Below are 22,491 nucleotides of genomic sequence, written 5' to 3'. Positions count from 1 at the left end.
GGATTAATCTATTTCTTCTCATCTTGAGTCTCAATATAAGTGCCATCGTGGTTTCAGTTCTAGTCAGACAGAAATGCCCAGGTTCTCCATAGAACCCATGACGATTAGCCCACTTGTCATGATTTTTGGCTGTTGAGCATTTCTAGTGTGGGGAAGTCCCTCATTGGAAGAGTCTTTGTGATGATGGGAACCACTGGAGAAACCACGAGCTGGGGGACCCCCAACTCTTTCTTGCACATGACTTGGCCAAGTGTACATTCAAACTTTAAATCTTAAGTGGTACAGAGGTGAAGAGACTGTGAGATTTGTTTTTCAGTAGTTGTGGTGGTGGTTTAGCAGCATTGTCTACAACTGGTGACAGTGTCCAGTGGCGGCTGAGTCAAGTGGCCATAGAGGTATTCAGCAGTGACAGCAGTAGTTCCTATCTGACGAAGTCTTTACCTTGGGTTTACCTGTTTTGTGAGCCTAGTTCTCCAGCCTTCTTATTGGGCTTCTGAGTTGCCCAATATTTTTTCCAATAATTCCTTTATTGCTTAAGGTAGTCAGGTTGTAATAAAGACTCTTGATGACATAGCCAACTGATTCCTTCTCATGCAACTAAAAGCTAAAGAAAAGGTGACTTTAGTCTGGATCAGTGTCTCCAGAAAGTGATACAGAGGTCAGCCATGATCCAGGAGTTAGTACCAAATGACCCATGCCTGCCATACCTACCCATAACACACAGGCCAGAGAAACCTAACCTTGTAATAGGGCAGGAAACATTGGAAATATAACATTTGGTTAGCCCAATGGGTTTTTAATATATGGACTTTAAAAAATGAGATACCTTCTACTCTGGATTTAACTTGAGAGGCCCACATCTATAGAGTTGATAAAGGCAAAACAAATAATCAAAATCAGGGTCCCACATTGACAGTGGTCTTTGAACACCTCTAGGGGGCTGAAACTCATCCTCCAGAAGATTACAGTCAGCCTGAGCTTACTAATCAAGTGGAAAATCCTGGCCTGGAGAACAAGCATCCAAAGAATCTGATGGCATTCAAGACGTGCTACCCCCAAAATACAGCACCTTGGCGTGTTGAATACAGCACCTTGGCGTGTTGAATACAGCACATTGGCGGGTTGAATGTTTCAAGTTGGAGGAATTTGAGAAACGGCAGGTGCAGGAAGGTCTTTCTGATCTTCTCCTGAAGCGGGTCATAAAAGCTTCCTGTGAGAGCTGCCCTTCACTCTTCAGCAAACCCAGCATAGAAACACTCACGTTGAGCCATTCTTTTGGGGTCATCATTTCCTTACAAAGTCTCCCGTGTCATGTAAAATTTACATTAAGTGAATTCGTCTGTTTTTCTCTTTTTAATCTGTTTCTTGTAATAGGGGTCCCTGTAGAGAACTTAGAAGTGTAGAGCAAAAAGATATTTTTCTGCCCCTACAAATTATAACATCCAGATATTGGCTGTAATTTGGGAAGCTGGAAGAGCAATTCTCCCATATGTGAACTTAGGCCTGAACTTCTAGGAATTTTCCTACCATATTTATAAGTACAGCTGTGGCTGCATAACTCCAATCATTGGCTCCCTTTTCCCATGGTCTTCTCCTTTGTGTGTGTCTCTGTCTTCTCTTCTGACTCTTATAAGGACATTTGTCGTTGAATTAAGGGCCTCCCCAGGTAATCCGAGATGACTTCCTCTCAAGATCTTTAATTACATCTGCAAAGACCTGTTTTCCAAATCAGGTCACCTTCACAGGTTCTGGGTGGATGTATCTTTTGGATGGACCACCATTTAACCCACTACAGCACCATTCCGTCCCCCAGACCTAGGCTTCCACGTAAATGCCAGGCGGTGTCTGTTGGTGCCTAAGCTGACCTCTGAGCTGACGGGGGCTGGTGTGGCTGTTTGGGTTCAGCGGCAGCTCCCAGAGGCTGTGCTGCCTTTCCCCGCAGTCCCCACCTCCTGGAAGAACCAGTGAGGTGAAGCTTGGGAGCAGCGTAGCTCATCCTGTCCTCATGCCCAACAGAGGTTTTTCATGCTCAACTCCCAGCACTGCAAAATAGAAAGGAAAACTCGTTATGCCCCTATTTTCTAAAGACACTCATTCCTGCTTTTATTTACAGCCTTGAAAATTTCTCATTAGTTCTTATTTCTGTGGTTGTTTCTTTTAGAGGTTTTCCGTGTTTATGCATGGGAAGAAATTCATTCAGTATCTCAGGCATTTTAGAATTTAATTCCAACCTGCCACTATTATTTTGTTTCACATTGTTTATGAGCCCAATCTCTTTTTGACTTTTAAGCACGATGATGATACCTGGCTCTCCTTCTCCTCCATGCCTGGGTCATATATATGTTTTTTATCTTGAAACTAACTCCTGAAAAATGAGATTGACTGTAATTTGCACCCACATTCCTTTTTTTTCAGAGGAAGTTGCAATATCTGATGTCTTAATATGCAATATCAAGCGTTCCTTAAATTATTCTCTCAAGAGGTAGAAGAGGATGTGGAAATTATAGTCAGCTCTCGACTGCAGACTGTCTGCGTTTTCCTGTTCCCTAGAAACTGTCAGGGGTACCTTGAAGAAGGGAGAGGAATCAAAACTCACATCAGCCAACTTTGCTACTTGTGAAGCTCTCTGGAAAAATATCTTGGGAGAAAAAACCTGGAGTTATCGACTAACATGAGGTGTGTAGTGTGTTCTATGAATTTCACTCTTTCTGAACCGTTCAGACCCATACATCAGATGACAGCAAGTCAGGCATCATTTTGATAATCTAATTTTGAAAATTCCTAGTAGACTTTAAAGTCAGAATGTGGGGACATTATAAAGGACATTAGAAATTATGAAACGTTTGCCCATTATTTATTTCCACTCATTCCTGGTTCACATGAGATTTGTTACTTTTCTTTCTGGAAGACGATTATCTCCTAGCATGATGTCAGAGTGTCTGGGGCTAACATCGAGGAATCACAAAAGTAATGAAAATGCTTTTTTAAAATTCACATTTTAGAATTCTTATTGAATTTTTTCAGAACCTTGTTTTTCAATATGAGGGTGCATTTATTTCATAATGAAAGTCAAGCAGTCCAGCTCTCAACTGCTTTTCCTTAATACTGCTAAAAGGTAATCAAATTCAGTTCATATAACTAGAAAATCTTTCTTCCTTGAGCTTTTTCCCCAGACTTTGTCACTTAGGGAAAAGATTCAATCCCAGCCTATTAGATCTCAGACTGCCTATGGCAGGACTGTGATCATTGGTTTTTAGCATGAAAGAACATGCATGTTTCAGACATTATTGTTTCCAGAAGGTACAAGAGAATCTGGAAAGAGCTATTCCATAAGGACATTTCATATTGCGGTCAGGAAAATCCCTAATTATTTCAGTTAATTTTTACATTCCTTTTATTCAAAAATAAGTTGCAAGTTTGTTATTGACTAGGGTCAGAACATGCTACCCCAGAACACGACATGTTGAAATATTGCATATTTTAAGCTGAAAGAGTTTGATAAAATGTCAGGAAGCAGGAAGGTCTGTGTGACCTTCCCCTGTGCTTCTCCATCATTGAGAAGTGTCCTCCTCACACCCTGGGAAGAGGAACATGCTTATCTCTAAGATAGAGAGAGAAGAGTCCAAATCAACAGGCCTAAGTTTCCCCAGTTTATTACAATTAGCTCATACCTTCTTCTTTTTAAGTCACAAACACTTTTTTCTTTTTACTTCTTATTTTTAAATAATTATGTATTCACCAGAAGTTGATGAGAAGTCCCATATACCCTTAACCTAGTTCTCCCCAATGGTTACATATTTTAAAAAGTTTTTTTCTTTAAATTTTATTTTTTTATTGAAGTATAGTTGATTTATAATGTGTTAGTTTCAGGTGCATAGCAAAGTGATTCAGTAATCACAGCAAAGTGATTCAGTGTATACATATGTATATATATTACTAAATCACTTTGCTGTATATATACATATATACATATACATATTCTATATATTTCTTTTTCAGATTCTTTTCCCTTATAGGTTATTACAAAATATTGAGTAGAGTTCCCTGTGCTATAGAGTAGGTCATTGTTGGTTATCTATTTTATATATAGTACTGTGTTGGTTATCTATTGTACATATAGTAGTGTGTATATGTTAATCCCAAACTCCTAATTTAGCCCTCAATCCCCCCAACTTCCCCTTTGGTGACCATAAGTTTGTTTTCTATGTCTGTGGGTCTATTTCTGCTTTGTAGATAAGTTCATTTGTATCATAATTTTAGATTCCACATATAAGCCCTATCGTATGATATTTGTCTTTCTCTGTCTGGCTTGCTTCACTTGGTATAGCTCATGCCTCCTTTGTCTCATCATATTTCTCCACAGATATCCACTCGTCATCTAACCTAGCATGAAAACACTCAGGTTTTAACCACTTCTTCAATTCTTCATTTCTTGAGGAAGGCTCCCGTGTCATGTAAAACATGTTAAATAAACTTGTATTCTTTTCTCCTGTTACTATGCCTTTGTCATGTTAACTTTCAGACCCAGCCAGTGACCCTAAGAGAGTCAAGGAAAACTTCTTCCTCCCCTACAACATCAAAGGTTAGTTCATGTTTTATTAAACAAGTGTTCAAGTCCATTGCCACCACGCCCAAGATAAATGATTTTCTGGTTTTCCTTTTTTGGGAGTTAATGTTCTAGCTCAGTCATTTCTTTAAGAGACAGTGTTCATCATCACTGTTGTCTAACTTCATATTTTCATCCAGGAATTTTTACCACTTCCCTAAAGATAGTTCTCTTTTTGCCCAGACTTAGATAAATAGCCATGGATCTATAGTCCAAAGTCACTCATTCACTTCCCTATATATTAATATTTGTGAAGGGGTTGAATATTTTTAACAGCTGTATCTCTGGCTTAATAAAAATGCTTCCTACTGATTGTGAGCCAGGTTTTGTTTATCAAAGATGTCTAAGGTCATACCAGGAGCATAAATGCTATTAAAATCCTACCTCAGAGAGTCAGAATGTTCCCAGTGAATTTCTTCCTCCTTAATCTGCTCAGAGCCAGTTTATGTTGCTTCAAACAAAACAAGTACCTAATATTTTTTCTAGGCTTACAGAGTTTATACTCTAGTGGAGAATATAGTAATAAACACAACAATACGTTATTTTAAATAGCAGGAGGTATTATGAAGAAACTAAACCAGGGTAATGGAAAAGAGTGAGACTGGGGTTAGGGTGATTAAAGCAGGCCCTTTGGGGAGGCAGCACATGAACTGCAACCTTAACGTGAAGCACCAGAACTGCAGTGAAGGGGGAGCATATCCTACGCAGAGGACGTGAGGGCCTCGCGGTAAGAACGGGCTTGGTCTGTTGGAGAAAGAGACACAGGTGTGGTGAGTGAGTGATGGGAGAGTAGAAACACATGCACTTGTAAAGCTTCTAGGCAGGATCCAGGTCTGGTGGGTCCTAAGAACCAGGCAAGGCGTTTGAATATTATTCTAACAGCTATTGGGAGAGACTGGAGGGGTTCATACAGGGAAATAACAGGCTGTAATTTACATTTTAGAAAGATCTCTCTAGGTAGCGTTGTAGGGGTAGAGAGGCGAGGGCACTTAGCTGGTAGTTTCCACAGCTCGGGATGGAGAGGGAGGAGGCTTGGACTGGGGCGGCAGAAGCAGCTGTGCTGAGTAATCATCTTCAGGGCATGAGCCATAGGATTTGACAAGACTTCCTGATGGATTGGATGCGAATGCTGATGAAAAGAACAACATCGAGGGTGAATCTGAGGTGCTTGGCTCTAGTGACCAGGTAGATGATGGTGCTATTAAGTGAGATGGGGAAAACTGGAGGAGAAACAGATTTGGGGAGAATCACAAGTTCTGTTTTGGACTGGTTAGGCTGGAGAGTGTCGCCCAAGAAATGCAGAAGTCTGCAAATGAGACAAAGAGCTTGTTTGCCATCTTAAGAATTGCAACGCAGGAGGCACCGGTTTGAGCAGCAACTCAAATGTGCTCTGAGGAAAGTAGAAAACGGCGGGTTCATGCAGACAACTGACAAAGACATCCCAGAGACATTACGTAGGTTATTTTTACAGAACTACGATGGGGGCAGGCATTCAGTCACTTCGCAGCAATTGGTTGCTTAGCTGCGATTTCTAAAGGGTAAATAAAACAAGTTCTGGTGGTCTCAGGGAGGCCAGGTCAGAAGTTTCTGCTGCATCCGGCGTGGATGTAATTTCCACTTCCTTAGTGGCCTACTGGCTTCATTTTAGAGCCTTTGACATAAGTGACCCCATGTTGTTGTTCATACTCCTCAAGAGGCCCAACGGACATCCACGTGGACACGTGGAACAGGCAGGGAACGGTCTGGGCTGGGGATGCAAAAGTGAGTCGTCAGCATGAAGCGGGTGTTTAAAGCAGTGCGAGTGAGTGCAGATAAAAAGGAGAAGCAAACTGAAGGCGGAGCTGTGGGAAGCTCCAACGTTCAGCGTTGTGCGTGAGAAGGAGGGTCCAGTAAGGGACACCAGGAAGGAGTGGCCTGCGTGGACTGTGAGGTGCGGGGACGCCAGGCGAGCATGGTCCACAAACTTCAACGGAAAGAAGTGCTTCAGGAAGGAGGCTGCGCCAGTGCTACTGAGAGGTGGTACAGATAAGATGTCTCCCTGGGGGAGGGGGAGGGGGTGGGAGGGACCTGCTGCCTCGGCAGGCGGGATGGGGCCTTTGGAGGAGTCAAGGACGTTTCCCCAACTACGTCTTTCTACCTCCAGAGCAAGTTAGTACTTCTTCCGTTTTTGTTTTGTTTTTCTTTTCCTCAGACCAGTGTTACTGTTGGGACTACACAGGGGGAATCTGTCTGTCACGCATTTCCCGTACCAAAGGTGAGCCTTGAATGTGGTTGGCGTTGCTTTCCTAAGCTAGCTGACTTAATCGTTACAATGTAACCCATTCTATACTTGGATACAGAGTCACTTCATTCCTCTCCCACATGCTTCTTTTCACTGGATTCTTGCAGGTGCCTCCTCAAAGGTTTGGTGAATTTGAACCGTTTTCTGAGATATCATAAGACATCTTGTTTGATAGTGTATCTTCCGTCTTTGGAGTCAGGCACACCTGGGTTTGCAGCCTGGCCTCATCACTTGCTAATTGGGTAAACTTGGCGATTTTATATCACCCATCCGTGCCTCTATTAACTAACTCATCAGAAAAAGAAAAAAACTGGGATACACTTTACAACCCACCCCATAGGGTTGTTTTGAGGACTCAATGAGACAATCGCTACAATGCCCATTGTCTAGCACACAGTAGAATAAATTATATCAGTTGTAGCTTCAGCTACATAGAAATCTGTAACAGATTCAAAGAAAATGCAATGGCTCCCCTAAAATCTTGAGCCAGGATGCTCCAAGATTGGCAATGGGCAAAGGTCTCCTTAAAGGGAGAGACCTTGAGATCTGACACTTTTCGCTGAGCTGCATCTTCCCCTTGAAGATCTTGTACTACTTACTGTAGCTCCACATTATCCCCCAAGTAATGGGAGAGTCTCTATCCATTGTCAGTATCAGAGGACCAGGGCTTGATTTTATAAAGGGAGCAACTTGTTTCCATTATAGACGCAAATGGAAAACCTGGGTTTGGCCTGTTTGGGGGCTTTCATTTCTCTAACTTAAAAAGGCATTCATTGAAATCATATCCTAAGCACAGGTCTAGTTGCATCCAGGAAGGAGGAATGTAGTCTAACTGCTTTGTTCTCAAGCATTATCTTCTTCTGAACCACATGTGGTATGGGATGTGGCAAAATTGATGTCTTTGGTCTTATTATTAGCTGCCCTTGGGCTTCTCAGAGAAATCTTGGAGGCCTGAGTTCACAGCTGTGCTGGAGATTGACAGCTGGAATAAGATGTTCAAATGAGGAACACATCCCATTAAGGTAAAAGTAGACACAGTTACTAGGTTGAGCTGCAAAGGAATAGAGGAGGAAGGATTTTCAAATTTCCTTTCCTGGAGAAAACCATCATCTTGTGTTCATAATAGGACATAATCTGTAAGCAAGTGGCTGAAAGGTGGTCTCAAGTTCCACGTAGAGGTAGGTTTTGGAATCCCCTCTGGTGGGTCGAAATAAGAGCATTATTTGGAGCAACTCTGGGCTAATAGAAGGAGACCTAGATCATTTCAGCTAACTTGGATTCTCTTACCGAGTATTTTTTTTTAAACATCTTTATTGGAGGATAATTGCTTTACAAGGTGTGTTAGTTTCTGCTTTATAACAAAGTGAATCAGCTATACATACATATATCCCCATATCTCCTCCCTCTTGCGTCTCTCTCCCACCGTCCCTATCCCACCCCTCTAGGTGGTCACAAAGCACGGAGCCGATATCCCTGTGCCATGTGGCTGCTTCCCACTAGCTATCTACCTTACGTTTGTTAGTGTATATATGTCCATGCCTCTCCTCGCCCTGTCACAGCTCACCCTTCCCCCTCCCCATATCCTCAAGTCCGTTCTCCAGTACGTCTGTGTCTTTATTCCTGTCTTACCCCTAGGTTCTTCATGACATTTTTTTTCTTAAATTCCATATATATGTGTTAGCATACGGTATTTGTCTTTCTCTTTCTGACTTACTTCACTTTGTATGACAGACTCTAGGTCTATCCACCTCATTACAAATAGCTCAATTTCGTTTCTTTTTATGGCTGAGTAATATTCCATTGTATATATGTGCCACATCTTCTTTATCCATTCATCCGATGATGAGCACTTAGGTTGTTTCCATCTCCGGGCTATTGTAAATAGAGCTGCAATGAACATTTTGGTACATGACTCTTCTTGAATTTTGCTTTTCTCAGGGTATATGCCCAGTACTGGGATTTCTGGGTCATATGGTAGTTCTATTTGTAGTTTTTGAAGGAACCTCCATACTGTTCTCCATAGTGGCTGAACCAATTCACATTCCCACCAGCAGTGCAGGAGTGTTCCCTTTTCTCCACACCCTCTCCAGCATTTATTGTTTCTAGATTTTTTGATGATGGCCATTCTGACTGGTGTGAAATGATATCTCATTGTAGTTTTGATTTGCATTTCTCTAATGATTAATGATGTTGAGCATTCTTTCATGTGTTTGTTGGCAGTCTGTATATCTTCTTTGGAGAAATGTCTATTTAGGTCTTCTGCCCATTTTTGGATTAGGTTTTTTTTTTTGTTATTGAGCTGCATGAGCTGCTTGTAAATTTTGGAAATTAATCCATTGTCGGTTGCTTCATTTGCAAATATTTTCTCCCATTCTGAGGGTTGTCTTTTAGTCTTGTTTATGGTTTCCTTTGCTGTGCAAAATCTTTGAAGTTTCATTAGGTCCCATTTGTTTATTTTTGTTTTTATTGCCATTTCTCTAGGAGATGGGTCAAAAAGGATCTTGCTGTGATTTATGTCATAGAGTGTTCTGCCTATGTTTTCTTCTAAGAGTTTGATAGTTTCTGGCCTTACATTTAGGTCTTTAATCCATTTTGAGCTTATTTTTGTGTATGGTGTTAGGGAGTGATCTAATCTCATACTTTTATATGTACCTGTCCAGTTTTCCCAGCACCATTTATTGAAGAGGCTGTCCTTTCTCCACTGTACATTCCTGCCTCCTTTATCAAAGATAAGGTGACCATATGTGCGTGGGTTTATCTCTGGGCTTTCTATCCTGTTCCATTGATCTAACTTTCTGTTTTTGTGCCAGTACCATACTGTCTTGATTACTGTAGCTTTGTAGTATAGTCTGAAGTTTGGGAGCCTGATTCCTCCAGCTCCGTCTTTCGTTCTCAAGATTACTTTGGCTATTCGGGGTCTTTTGTGTTTCTATACAAGTTGTGAAATTTTTTGTTCTAGTTCTGTGAAAAATGCCAGTGGTAGTTTGATAGGGATTGCATTGAATCTATAGATTGCTTCGGGTAGTAGAGTCATTTTCACAATGTTGATTCTTCCAATCCAGGAACATGGTATATCTCTCCATCTATTTGTATCATCTTTAATTTCTTTCATCAGTGTCTTATAATTTTCTGCATATAGGTCTTTTGTCTCCTTAGGTAGGTTTATTCCTAGATATTTTATTCTTTTTGTTGCAGTGGTAAATGGGAGTGTTTTCTTGATTTCACTTTCAGATTTTTCATCATTAGTGTATAGGAATGCCAGAGATTTCTGTGCATTAATTTTGTATCCTGCTACTTTACCAAATTCATTGATTAGCTCTAGTAGTTTTCTGGTAGCATCTTTAGGATTCTCTATGTATAGTATCATGTCATCTGCAAACAGTGACAGCTTTACTTCTTCTTTTCCAATTTGGATTCCTTTTATTTCCTTTTCTTCTCTGATTGCTGTGGCTAAAACTTCCAAAACTATGTTGAATAAGAGTGATGAGAGTGGGTTACCTTGTCTTGTTCCTGATCTTAGTGGAAATGCTTTCAGTTTTTCACCATTGAGGATGATGTTGGCTGTGGGCTTGTCATATATGGCCTTTATCATGTTGAGGAAAGTTCCCTCTATGCCTACTTTCTGGAGGGTTTTTATCATAAATGGGTGTTGAATTTTGTCGAAAGCTTTCTCTGCATCTATTGAGATGATCATATGGTTTTTCTCCTTCAATTTGTTAATATGGTTTATCACATTGATAGATTTGCATATATTGAAGAATCCTTGCATTCCTGGAATCAACCCCACTTGATCATGGTGTATGATCCTTTTAATGTGCTGTTGGATTCTGTTTGCTAGTATTTTGTTGAGGATTTTTGCATCTATGTTCATCAGTGATATTGGCCTGTAGTTTTCTTTCTTTGTGACATCCTTGTCTGGTTTTGGTATCAAGGTGATGGTGGCCTCGTAGAAGGAATTTGGGAGTGTTCCTCCCTTTGCTATATTTTGGAAGAGTTTGAGGAGGGTAGGTGTTAGTTTTTCCCTAAATGTTTGATATGATTCACCTGTGAAGCCACCTGGTCCTGGGCTTTTGTTTGTTGGAAGATTTTTAATCACAGTTTCAACTTCAGTGCTTGTGATTGGTCTGTTCATATTTTCTATTTCTTCCTGATTCAGTCTTGGCACGTTGTGCATTTCTAAGAATTTGTCCATTTCTTTCAGGTTGTCCATTTTGTTGGTATAGAGTTGCTTGTCGTAATCTCTCATGATCTTTTTTATTTCTGCAGTGTCATTTGTTACTTCTCCTTTTTCTTTCTAATTCTATTGATTTGAGTCCTCTCCCTTTTTTTCTTGATGAGTCTGGCTAATGGTTTATCTATTTTGTTTATCTTCTCAAAGAACCAGCTTTTAGTCTCATTGATCTTTGCTATTTTTTCCTTCATTTCTCTTTCATTTATTTCTGATCTGATTTTTATGATTTCTTTCCTTCTGCTAACTTTGGGGTTTTTTTGTTCTTCTTTCTCTAATTGCTTTAGGTGCATGGTTAGGTTGTTTATTCGAGATGTTTCCTGCTTCTTCAGGTGGGCTTGTATTGCTATAAACGTCCCTCTTAGAACTGCTTTTGCTGCATCCCATAGGTTTTGGGTCGTTGTGTCTCCATTGTCATTTGTTTCTAGGTATTTTTTTATTACCTCTTTGATTTCTTCAGTGATCACTTCGTTATTAAGTAGTGTATTGTCTAGCCTCCATGTGTTTGTATTTTTTACAGATCTTTTCCTGTAATTGATATCTAGTCTCCCGGCATTGTAGTCGGAAAAGATAATTGATACAATTTCAATTTTCTTAAATTTACCAAGGCTTGATTTGTGACCCAAGATATGATCTATCCTGGAGAATGTTCCATGAGCACTTGAGAAAAATGTGTATTCTGTTGTTTTTGGACGGAGTGTCCTATAAATATCAATGAAGTCCATCTTGTTTAATGTATCATTCAAAGCTTGTTTTTCTTTATTTATTTTCATTTTGGATGATCTGTCCATTGGTGAAAGTGGGGTGTTAAAGTCCCCTACTATGAATGTGTTACTGTCGATTTCCCCTTTTATGGCTGTTAGTATTTGCCTTATGTATTGAGGTGCTCTTATGCTGGGTGCATAAATATTTACAATTGTTATATCTTCTTCTTGGATTGATCCCTTGATCATTATGTAGTGTCCTTCTTTGTCTCTTCTAATAGTCTTTATTTTAAAGTCTATTTTGTCTGATATGAGAATTGCTACTCCAGCTTTCTTTTGACTTCCATTTGCATGGAATATCTTTCTCCATCCCCTTACTTTCAGTCTGTATGTGTCTCTAGGTCTGAAGTGGGTCTCTTGTAGACAGCATATATATGGGTCTTGTTTTTGTATCCATTCAGCCAATCTGTTTCTTTTGTTGGGAGCATTTAGTCCATTTACATTTAAGGTAATTATCATCATGTATGTTCCTATTCCCATTTTCTAAATTGTTTTGGGTTCGTTATTATAGGTCTTTTCCTTCTCTTGTGTTTCTTGCCTAGAGAAGTTCCTTTAGCATTTTTTGTAAAGCTGGTTTGGTGGTGCTGAACTCTCTCAGCTTTTGCTTGTCTGTAAAGGTTTTAATTTCTCCATCAAATCTGAATGAGATCCTTGCAGGGTAGAGTAATCTTGGTTGCAGGTTTTTCTCCTTCATCACTTTCAGTATGTCCTGCCACTCCCTTCTGGCTTGCAGAATTTCTGCTGAGAGATCAGCTGTTAACCTTATGGGGATTCCCTTGTGTGTTATTTGTTGTTTTTCCCTTGCTGCTTTTAATATGCTTTCTTTGTATTTAATTTTTGACAGTTTGATTAATATGTGTCTTGGCATATTTCTCCTTGGATTTATCCTGTATGGGACTCTCTGTGCTTCCTGGACTTGATTAACTATTTCCTTTCCCATATTAGGGAAGTTTTCAACTATAATGTCTTCAAATATTTTCTCAGTCCCTTTCTTTTTCTCTTGTTCTTCTGGAACCCCTATAATTCGAATGTTGGTGCATTTAATGTTGTCCCAGAGGTCTCTGAGACTGTCCTCAGTTCTTTTCATTCTTTTTTCTTTATTCTGCTCTGCAGTAGTTATTTCCACTATTTTATCTTCCAGGTCACTTATCCGTTCTTCTGCTTCAGCTATTCTGCTATTGATCCCATCTAGAGTCTTTTTCATTTCATTTATTGTGTTGTTCATCATTGTTTGTTTCATCTTTAGTTCTTCTAGGTCCTTGTTAAATGTTTCCTGCATTTTGTCCATTCTATTTCCAAGATTTTGGATCATCTTTACTATCATTATTCTGAATTCTTTTTCAGGTAGACTGCCTATTTCCTCTTCATTTGTTAGGTCTGGTGCATTTTTATCTTGCTCCTTCATCTGCTGTGTGTTTTTCTGTCTTCTCATTTTGCTTATCTTACTGTGTTTGGGGTCTCCTTTTTGCAGGCTACAGGTTCGTACTTCCCGTTGTTTTTGCTGTCTGTCACCAGTGGCTAAGGTTGGTTCAGTGGGTTGTGTAGGCTTCGTGGTGGAGGGGACTAATGCCTGTGTTCTGGTTGATGAGGCTGGATCTTGTCTCTCTAGTGGGCAGGTCCACATCTGGTGGTGTGTTTTGGGGTCTCTGTGGACTTATTATGATTTTAGGCAGCCTCTCTGCTAATGGGTGGGGTTGTGTTCCTGTTTTGCTAGTTGTTTGGCATAGGTTTTCCAGCACTGTAGCTTGCTGGTCGTTGAGTGAAACTGGGTGCTGGTGTTGAGATGGATATCTCTGGGAGATTTTTGCCATTTGATATTACGTGGAGCTGGGAGGTCTCTTGTTGACCAGTGTCCTGAAGTTGGCTCTCCCACCTCAGAGGCACAGCACTGACTCCTGGCTGCAGCACCAAGAGCCTTTCATCCACATGGCTTTTCTTCTCATAACAGCTGCTATACTTCTGTGATTCTAACAGAGGATTAAAATGCTGGTGACTTCCTTTTAAAACACATCGTGACTTGGAGCCTGCTAGCAAAGAGATTTCTTTCTAGAAGAAACCCACTCGACTCTTCTTGAATTATGGTTTTCTCAGGGTATATGCCCAGTAGTGGGACTGCTAGGTTGTATGGTAGTTCTATTTTTAGTTTTTTAAGGAACCTCCACACTGTTCTCCATAGTGGCTGCATCAATTTACATTCCCACCAACAGTGCAAGAGGGTTCCCTTTTCTCCACACCCTCTCCAGCATTTATTGTTTGTAGAGTTTTTGACGATGACCATTCTGACGGTGTGAGGTGATACCTCACTGTAGTTTTGATTTGCATTTCTCTAATGATTAGTGATGTTGAGCATTCTTTCATGTGTTTGTTGGCTGTCTGTATATCTTCTTTGGAGAAATGTCTATTTAGGTCTTCTGCCCATTTTTTGGACTGGGCTGTTTTATTTTTGATATTGAGTTGCATGAGGTGCTTGTAAATTTTGGAGATTAGTCCTTTGCCAGTTGCTTCATTTGCAAATATTTTCTCCCATTCTGAGGGTTGTCTTTTCATCTTGTTTATGGTTTCCTTTGCTGTGCAAATGTTTTGAAGTTTCATTAGGTCCCATTTGTTTATTTTTATTTCCATTTCTCTAGGAAGTGGGTCAAAAAGGATCTTGCTCTAATTTATGTCATAGAGTGTTCTGCCTATGTTTTCCTCTAAGGGTTTTATAGTGTCTGGCCTTACATTTAGGTCTTTAATCCATTTTGAGTTTATTTTTGTGTATGGTATTAGGGAGTGTTCTAATTTCATTCTTTTACATGTAGCTGCCCAGTTTTCCCAGCACTGCTTCTTGAAGAGGCTGTCTTTTCTCCATTGTATATTCTTGCCTCCTTTATCAAAAATAAGGTGACCATATGTGCATGGGTTTATCTCTGGGCTTTCTATCCTGTTCCATTGATCTATATTTCTGTTTCTGTGCCAGTACCATACTGCCTTGATTACCATAGCTTTGTAGTATACTCTGAAGTTTGGGAGCCTGATTCCTCCAGCTCCATTTTTCTTTCTCAAGATTGCTTTGGCTATTTTGGGTCTTTTGTGTTTCCATACAAATTGTGAAATTTTTCGTTCTAGTTCTGTGAAAAATGCCATTGGTAGTTTGATAGGGATTGCCTTGAATCTGTAGATGCTTTGGGTAGCAGAGTCATTTTCACAATGTTGATTCTTCCAATCCAAGAACATGGTATATCTCTCTATCTCTCTGTATCATCTTTAATTTCTTTCATCAGTGGCTTATAGTTTTCTGCATATAGGTCTTTTGTCTCCTTAGGTAGGTTTATTCCTAGATATTTTATTCTTTTTGTTGCAATGGCAAATGGGAGTGTTTCCTTAATTTCTCTTTCAGATTTTTCATCTTTGGGGTATAGGAATGCACGAGATTTCTCTGCATTAATTTTGTATCCTGCTACTTTACCAAATTCACTGATTACCTCTAGTAGTTTTCTGGTAGCGTTTTTAGGATTCTCTATATATAGTATCATGTCACCTGCAAACAGTGACAGCTTTACTTCTTCTTTTCCTGTTTGGTTTCCTTTTATTTCTTTTTCGTCTCTGATTGCTGTGGCTAAAACTTCCAAAACTATGTTGAATAATAGTGGTGAGAGTGGGCAACCTTGTCTTGTTCCTGATCTTAGAGGAAATAGTTTCAGTTTTTCACCATTGAGAACAATGTTGGCTGTGGGTTTGTCATATATGGCCTTTATTATGTTGATCTTACTGTGTCTTGACTTGGCCTCTTTGTAGGCACAAAGTTTTGCTGGCACCCGTTTTTTTACCTTGGCTGAACATGTGAGATGAGCTAGGCCTGTCAGGAGTCCTGTTTACATCTGTCCATTTGCTGCAAATGGGCCAATTAAAGGCAGAACCTGGATTGGAGCAAAACATCTGACTTTCACCAAAACTTTTATTTAGTTTGATTTTGGGGGGCCTACATTTATTGCCTTATTTTTTAGATTTTCAACTCCAATATTAATACTTTTACTTATTACTCTGTTCTTCTAAGGATAAAGTGTATAAGACAAGAAAACCTTTTAGTTCTTTGTCATAAGGATAACACTGAATTATTTGCTATATATTATTATCTCCACATTATCTTCTTGGTCACAACTTCCTCTCAAGAACGTTTCATTGGATGAATAAAAGAATAGTGCAAAAGATTTTTTTTAAATTTTGGATGTGAAAATTCAAGAGAAAGAGAAATTGAGGAAAATAAGTTCATTCTGCAGGATGGATGGCATAAACCAACTCTACCAGCAGTAAAACATTTCAGTTTTTTGCTAATATGGGAATCTTGATGTATGGTATTGACAGGTAAGGACATTAGAAAAATAATAATTTTAAATTAAAAATATGATGCAATTTTTAAATCATTGTAATTTAGGACCTAGACTATTTTCATTTAATGAACATGCAGTGTGATGTTAAAAAATCTAATTCTATTCTAATTTTTCAAGCAAATGTGCATATAGCCTAGGCACAGTATCTGAGATACAATCATTCATGCTCTGTAGAGTTTTGTCCTTTTCTTAAATGATTTTAAAGACAAAAGATCAAATACAGTTGAGTTCTAAAGTAAAGAAAACCATTTTCCTGAAATTCTCAAAGAAGCAGTGAGCAAGAATGAATTAATGAAGTAGAAAGACCAAGCTAAGAAGATGGCAGCAGACGTGGATGCTGCCGTGAAGCTAGGTCAGTCACTTCAGGAGGAGTAGACAGAAGTAGTGTGATGCCAAAACTCGGATGCTGGTACAATCACATTAGAAACAGATGGGAATTACGTTGTACCCTAAAGAAGACTTTCTACTTTATCATGATAATGTAAATAATCAAAATTACATTAGTACATAAAAATCTGTTCCTTTACAATGTCAAGAATCAAGGAAAGGAGATTGTATTATGAACAGAAGCAATCCATTCGACCAACCACAGGAGAAATAGTAAAAGGGTGTTTTCACCCCATTCACCCAGGAGTAGAGGGTGGTGATCCCACAGAGCCCTGAGGGCTCTAAAGAGACTCTGGTGCCTCTGGGCAGACAGGGGCAAATTTTGCTTAAAAAAATTGAAAGCTTCAGTTACCATGATCTCTTGTTCAATGACTTTTATTTCCCCCCATCCTTGCATTCTAGGGGCCACTGGACTGAGTGGTTTCTGTTGTGCCAATAAGGAGGAAAATAGAAGCTTCTTCACCTTTGAGTGCAGTCGGGTCTTCATTCAATGGCAGGTAACTTGTTTCCCAAGGGTGGTGGCCTCACTAGTGATGCTGACCTGCCAGGTCATTGGAGAATATAGGAGTGAGGGCTAGTGGGTGTCTGGGAGTTGGAAATCCCCCCAGGGAAGCAGTGAGCTCTCAACTCTGGCACAGCAGTTGCAGATAGACCATTGCAGCTCTAAGTAGTTTGTCTGGTTTTGGGAGTATCACAGGCAAAGCCAGTCCCAAGGACCCCTCTTACACTTGTATGTTGAATAGGAGTAGCAGATGGAGAATTTCCCGTCTGTGTATTCGGCTGGATGGATTCAATCCAAAGGGCAAAGGCACTCTAGCTTGGGCATGTACTGGGTGCTTTTCCTTTCTTTTCTTTTTGGGATTCCACATCCGGAGTTGGTTGGAAATAGGGATCCTCCTAAGGACCATTTATCCAAGCTGCCTAACAAGCTGCCCCGCCCCTTAACGGGAAGCATCTGCATTAGCTCTCTGACACTGGTTTCTGGTGATCACAGAGCAGCCTCTTTTACAGAAGTACCACACACTATATTGTTATCTACCACATTTTGCCAGTGATGAACAAGGCTATAGCTTCTCCAGGCTAAACAGCTTTTCTTCAACTAAACCATCTCCACCCTTAGATGCCATGACATGACTTGAGATTTTGAACGGAATGGTCACCAGTGTTCCCGCTAGCTCTCAAATTCTGTGTCTAAGCTTGTGACTGAAATGAAGATGAACTTCACAGTTGTTTGGAGCTCATAATTATGAATTGAAAACTGAATGTCAAGTGAAGTCTCAGTCTTCAACTACGACACCAAACTCCTCACATTAAGTTGTCCTCTATCCCTGACAACTTTCCTTTTAATTAAAATGCAGCCTGATAGGCAGAATCATGGGGCCCATAAAGCAGTTATGTGATTCACTCAACCATTTATGCATGAGTGACCTATTTAGCTTTTAAAATCCTATTTAATGCCCAAAACTGTATTAGAGAATTCAAACAAAAGCTCACAGGGAGTCCCATAATGAGACTGTTTTTTTTTTAAACATCTTTATTGGAGTATAAGTGCTTTACAATGGTGTGTTAGTTTCTGCTTTATAACAAAGTGAATCAGCTATACATACACATATATCCCCATATCCCCTTCCTCTTGAGCCTCCCTCCCACCCTCCCTATCCCACCCCTCTAGGTGGTCACAAAGCACCGAGCTGATCTCCCTGTGCTATGAGGCTACTTCCCACTAGCTATCTACTTTACATTTGGTAGTGTATATATGTCCATGCCACTCTCTCACTTTGTCCCAGCTTACCCTTCCCCCTCCTCGTGTCCTCAAGTCCATTCAATGAGACTGTTTTGATTATTCCAGTGATTAGCCCATTTCCTCCCTCTTTAATAATTTCATTTAGAAAAGTAGTCATTTTAAGAACAAGCAGATTTTCTTAACTGCTTTTCTAGTTTACTGTGAAATTGGCAAGTGGCCAACCATCTGTGAAACTGCAATTATTACTACTACTTAAAATTTATCAAACCTCTTCAGGTACTATGGAAGTAATTCTCACCTACCTACAAAGACAAGGGCAAGAAAGGCAGGAATAAGACCCAACATTTCACAAAAGTAAGTATCACCCCATGTTTCAACCTTTTAGCCCCAAATCCCAGAAATGGCATTTGTGGACACTGTTGGGGGAAATGTCAGGTGCAGAAGGCTTTTGACCCACTGCCATGAGGCATGTGCTCTTCAGCACCTGGGGATCTACTTCTTCCTCCCATGAGGAATTCATGCATGCACACATTTGTCTGTCACTCAGCATTTCTTGAAATGGATGGGTGTGTTGCCCTCGAGTGTAATTTACTTCTGAATAATTCCAGCAATACTGCTTCCTTTAGCCTCACGTTTCTCTCTTGCTCTTTTACTTTTTTACACATTTAGCAATGACACCGTGGTGAAGATATTCGAGATGTTACCACTGGAACTTCTCTCACTTCACCACCCCTGACCTCAGACGTTTGGGAGGAGGAAGCCTGAACAGTAAGATGAGAACCTAGACCGGGGCTGCCCCCCCAGGAGTGGAGAATCCAATAACAGCCTCACCACTGCAGGCAGGTGGTCATCCTGATGTTTTAACCTCAGACAGCGACATCTAGCGGCCCAAAGACATAGCTATCCACAGTGCTGCCAAATTCCCAGGGTCGGGGATGTACTGGTGTAATGCCTCTTAAAGCCAGTGTGACCACACAGCCAGGTTCGCCTGCAACAGACTGAGTCTATGGACCTGTTGTCCAGGCATAATTACTGAGTGCCTGCTTGACGGATTGGATAATGAATTACACAGCCTATTTACTGCCTGATTGTAGCATTCTCATCTATTTGGTGACATAACACATTCTCAGCCAGTGCGATCACTGTGGGGTAATGAGTTCAGGAAGATTACTCCCCGTTGTGTAAAAAGTAATATTTATCTTTATCCATCCTGAAATTATCCTTCAAGCATTATGGGATGGTTCCCAGCTCTAACACTGAGGCCTGGTGAACAAGCTCATTTTCATGCTTTTATAGATTTAGTCATATTACACCAGGCCTTTGTCTATCCAGATGGAAGCCCCTAATTTTAGTCTATTCCCAGGGACCTCCCCACTCTGATCATTAGTTTTCCCTGTTAATCAGGTTGCAGTGTCGTTTGGAGGCGACTTGCCTGGCTGTCTAAAAAGTGACACACAATGCCTTGTCCTTTCAGACACTAATGAAAGGCCATCTGGTAGGTGTGGGGCTTTCCAGCTGTATTATAATTTTTTTTGAATTAAACATTTTTGATCACATTGAGAATAAAGGACAGAGACTGAGTAGGTGGCCCAGAATGAGTCCTCTGTTTATGTTCACAGAAAGAAAAAAGAAAAATTTAAAAAATCGAATAAAAAAGGAAGAGAAGAAAGAAAAAAGAAAGATCAGTGTACATAATTAAGAAGCAATGTTATGCATTCAAAAACACTATTTGTAAGTGAAAAAAGAACTTCACTTTGTTGTTTTTTATCCCAGGGTCAACCTGAAGGAGTAGACTAACATTTTAAGGGTTTGTTAAAAAATTCAAGGGTGGTTTAATTGGACCTCGTGATGCCTTTCTTTCCAAGAACAGGAATTTTACAGAAAAAAGTACTTAGTTGTAGAAGGAAAAGGGGAATACTTTGTAATAGAATATCTTAGGCTTGTACTTTGTATTTCTGATTTAGAAGTTAGATTCCATTAAAAAAAAAAGATGTGAGAGCCTTCCATGAGCAAGGTGTTTCGTGGGGCCTGAAAATAGATCAGCTGGATTTGATTTCAGTCCCTGTTACTGCAGGTATTCAATTTGTTTTCCTATGGAACATCAAGACAATACAGTACTTACAGCTCACTTGCTGAATTTTACTTGTTTCTCTTTTTCTTCATGCTAATAATCACAAAAACCATTCAAGTACTGCCTTAGCTTCCCTTTGCAAGAACTTCCAAGCATTTAGGAAACCCAATTCTTTCTCTTAAGAAAATGATAATTCACTGGGAAGACAAACTAAACATGACATATATGTTTATTAGGTATACTATGTGGACTCCAATAATTTAGAATTGTTGGACACTTAGACACAGACTGAGTTGAAGTTCAACTGTATTTCATCTATGATCAAAGAGTTTACTAAAGAAAAATAAACAATACTTTAGAGAAAGAGTTACATTTCTCAAGGAAAAAACTTTTTTAAACTGAATCACGCTGTTTAAACAAATTATTTATGTGAAGTGCAGTACTGTTCTACTTATAAAAGCAGATCGCAACAGATCTCTAGTTAAGAGCCCTGTATAAAGGCTGTGTGCCACTGCTCGCTCCTTTTTTTCCTTGAAAAGTGACTGTTTTTCTTTTAAGATTTTAAATATATAACTCGGACACACAGTCTTTTTAGCTCATTTAATTTTTGAGGTCTGATTATGAACATAAATGACAAGAACATGTAAATTTATATACAATCGTTTCTCGGTACTTAAAATTACTGGGTGACTGCAGTTAGTGGAGAAGTGACCATGATAAGATGCTGTGTAAGTTCAGAGCAGAAACACAAACAGTCCTGCTTTATAAATGTTAATGCTCTTTCTTTGTGTCTGGCATTGTGCCGAGGGCAGCTTACACAAAACTTTCTTCTTTATGAGAAATTGTTTCTTGGGGGTAAATTTATAATTGTCCTACATGTGTTTTAAATGTGGGCTTGGAGGTTGTAGCCCCAGAGCCTCCTTAAGTACCTAGATAAATAATTAATTTTGCAAATTACAAATGTGTTTAATTTGGCTTTTCAAAGCTACAGCTCTGAGACCAACTGTGCCCTTCCTAATTTGGAAATATTTTCTTTCTGGTTTTTATTTTGACATGTACCCTGCTATCTACTTTCGTTGCTATTTCTAGCATCCCACAGGAGCTGCTTCCCTGGTTGTCATAGTGCAGACAAACACTCAAGAAAACCAAGAACTCTGTGCTTTCATAAAGCATTTATTTTTATTTGAAAACATTATACAGGCATTACATTGCCACAGCCAGTCCATAGGGGAGCATGCAAATATCAAAAATGGAGAGTTTGTTCAACTTATCGGTGTCAATTTCCTTTTTGGTTCATATTTTCCATTTGCAGTGTCTGGATTAGTGTGCTTTGTTACGTGGCTTGACAGTAGAATCCTACCCATGGGGTAAAATCTGTACTGGTAGCTAGCTGGGGACTACTAAATGGTTACAAATCAAAAACAAACCCAAAACAAACAATACTACACTGCTTGTCAAAAGGTTAATAGCACAAGTTAGCAATACCTAAACTAAACATTGAAACATTTTCATGGGACACAGTGGTGCAAATTTTTCCATTGCTTGTTCTACCTGTTGTGTATTTCAGAGTTCGGAGCTGTGGGAAAGTGTGACCAAGGCGAGCAGTATCCCCAGTGCAAGTTGTCATTGAGTAAGTGAGGACCACCACTTAGGAGAGCTAAGGTTTGCTTACCCAACCAAATTCTAGACAAATTGCTAAAGTCTCATTTGTGGAGGGGAGAGTGGTTGGTGGTGGACTGAAAAGCTGAAATTTTTGCTGGTGTCTACTGAGGTTATGAAATTTCAGAAACTCAAACAGCTAGAGTTTATGATGTCCTACCCCCATTTCCCACCCCACTCCCAAAGGATCGATGTTTTTACACGGAAAAAGAGTCTGTTTCATGCTATTTTCTTTTTTCCCAGAAGGGTCAATCTGGAACTCCTGATCTCAGACAATTCAGTACGTTATCAGCCTTTCTAAAAGGAGAAGAACCAACACAGTGAGCTACCCCAGTGACATGAAAATCTTGTGTACAAGGACATTGGATGGTAAAGGGTATA

This window comes from Monodon monoceros, unplaced genomic scaffold, assembly GCF_005190385.1.
Source record: "Monodon monoceros isolate NGI ecotype Baffin Bay Population unplaced genomic scaffold, NGI_Narwhal_1 Super_Scaffold_15, whole genome shotgun sequence".
NCBI classification, from domain to species: domain Eukaryota; kingdom Metazoa; phylum Chordata; class Mammalia; order Artiodactyla; family Monodontidae; genus Monodon; species Monodon monoceros.
Note: the sequence above shows the minus strand (reverse complement) of the source record.